This window comes from Zeugodacus cucurbitae, chromosome 3 (genome assembly GCF_028554725.1).
Source record: "Zeugodacus cucurbitae isolate PBARC_wt_2022May chromosome 3, idZeuCucr1.2, whole genome shotgun sequence".
NCBI classification, from domain to species: domain Eukaryota; kingdom Metazoa; phylum Arthropoda; class Insecta; order Diptera; family Tephritidae; genus Zeugodacus; species Zeugodacus cucurbitae.
In genome coordinates this window covers 16,447,333-16,450,178 of record NC_071668.1, presented here as the reverse complement: position 1 = coordinate 16,450,178, position 2,846 = coordinate 16,447,333, and positions in this window count along the sequence as shown.

Below are 2,846 nucleotides of genomic sequence, written 5' to 3'. Positions count from 1 at the left end.
CACATAGAAACAAAAACACTTGTCGGTGCATTGAGATTAAAGTGAAGGAGGGAGGGGGAGTAACTGCATTAAATACCAACCAACAATCAATACAAACGTGCAAATTGTTATGGATCGTTTTTGAATGTTCAATCTTCGTTGTTGTTATATTGTCTTTAATTTTACAAATGTGTGTATTAAAATGAAATTAATTTTAAATTTCTGCATATTTATTTCGCCTATAGTATCTACATACATACATACAATACATATAATATATTATAGGTTTTACATATACATATGTACATTTGTATGTAATAAAAATGATCCAAAAACTTATGAGTTTATTTTGAAAGGCCAAATCGCCATCGCCGGTGCAACGCCAAGCAGGAGGAAGGGGTAGGTGGTTGTGGGTGGGTGGGTGTGTAATAAATTTTAATGTAGTGCGGTGAGCAGCTTGTGAGTTATGCCGTTATTAATGCGCGCATTTGTAAGTATTTTTGTCTATAATTAATATTAATTGATACTAAACATTTATAATTCAATTATTAATTATTTAATATGTATATATGTATGTTGGGAATATTTTGTTTACTAATCAATATTTATAGAAATCCAAATATATTATTAAGAAGGAATGTATAGAAAAAATAGAATGTTATTTATAGCGTTACAAATGTCATATTTTTTTTTGTTAAATTAAGTTATATTAAAAATGTAGATTTATTAAATTTTTCAAAATTATTCACAAAAAATATTTATTAAATTTTTCAAAATTATTAAAAAAATATATTTATTAAATTTCTCTATATTATTAAAAAAATAGATTTATTAAATTTTTCAAAATTATTTAAAAAATATATTTATTAAATTTCTCAAAATTATTAAAAAAAATATTTATTAAATTTTTCAAAATTATTAAAAAAAAATATTTATTACATTTTTCAAAATTATTAAAAAGATAGATTTATTAAATATTTCAAAATTATTAAAAAAATATATTTATTAAATTTTTCAAAATTATTAAAAAAAAAATTTATTATATTTTTCAAAATTATTAAAAAAATAGATTTATTGAATTTTTCAAAATTAAAAAAAATATATATTTATTAAATTTTTCAAAACTAATAAAAAAAATATTTTTATTAAATTTTTCAAAATTATTAAAAAAAATATATTTATTAAATTTTTCAAAATTATTCACAAAAAATATTTATTAAATTTTTCAAAATTATTCACAAAAAATATTTATTAAATTTTTCAAAATTATGAAAAAGATATATTTATTAAATTTTTCAAAATTATTAAAAAAATGTATTTATTAAATTTTTCAAAACTAATAAAAAAATATATTTATTATATTTTTCAAAATTATTAAAAAAATATATTTATTAAATTTTTCAAAATTAAAAAAAATATATATTTATTAAATTTTTCAAAATTATTAAAAAAATATATTTATTAAATTTTTCAAAATTAAAAAAAATATATATTTATTAAATTTTTCAAAATAATTCACAAAAAATATTTATTAAATTTTTCAAAATTATTAAAAAAAATATATTTATTAAATTTTTCAAAATTATTAAAAAAATATATTTATTAAGTTTTTCAAAATTATTAAAAAAAATTATATATTATATATATTACATTTTTTTAACATTTTAAACTAATTTTTTATTTAATTAATATAATTTTTATTATGAATGAAAAGTTTATTAAATAATTAAATTATGTATATATTAAATAATATAAATTATTATATTCAAAAAACAAACATTTTAATGAAAATTTACATATAAAAGTTACTCACATCAAAAATTATAATTAAAACTGATTAGAATAAATATAATAATTCAATATTTTGTAAAATAATAATAGAATTTTTATAATTACTAAATTAAAATTAAAAAAAAATTAACCAAAATTAAATTTCAAATCTAAAACATGTTTTAATTAATTGCAATTATTTTTAAAGAAAAGCTAATACAAATGAAAATAAAAAAAAAAAATTATTATATTTTTATTTAAAAAATATAATAATATTTATTAAAAAACTAAAAAAAAAATTTACCAAAATTAAATTTCAAAACTACAACATTTTTTAATTAACTGCAATAATTTTTTGACAAAAGTTAATATAAATGAAAATTTAATAACATTATTATATTTTAATTTAAAAAATATAATAATATTTATTAAAAAACTAAAAATAAATTTATCAAAATTAAATTTCAAAACTAAAACATTTTTTAATGATCTGCAATAATTTTTTAACAAAAGTTAACACAAATTAAAGTTAATAAAATTATTATATTTTAATTTAAAGAAAAAAAAATTATTATAAATTAATTTAAAAAATATGATAATTTTATCAAAAAACTAAAAAAAAAATTACCAAAGTTCAATTTAAAAAGTTAACAAATTAAATTTAATAGAATTATTATATTTTAATTTAAAATTTTATAAATAACATTATATATTATATTATCAAAATATTTGCATAAATATATATACATTTTTATATTTTTTTAATTTTGTGTGTAAACTATTGAAATACATATATTAATATTATTGTATTAAAATATAATTTAAATTATTAAAGTATAATTAAATTAATATAAAGTAAAAAAATAATTACAATTTTTTATAATACTTTAGTAAATACAAATTAAAGTAGAAAATATCTAAATCGAAGTAAAAAAAATTGAAATACTACTTAACATAATAAGCAATTAAATAATATTATAAAATACTACTTGAAAAGATAATATAATAATTTTTACGTATTAAATTAGATTTTAAGCTATTTTAAAATGTAAATACAGTTGAACTACCATAACTCGAAGTTCTCCATAATTCGAACT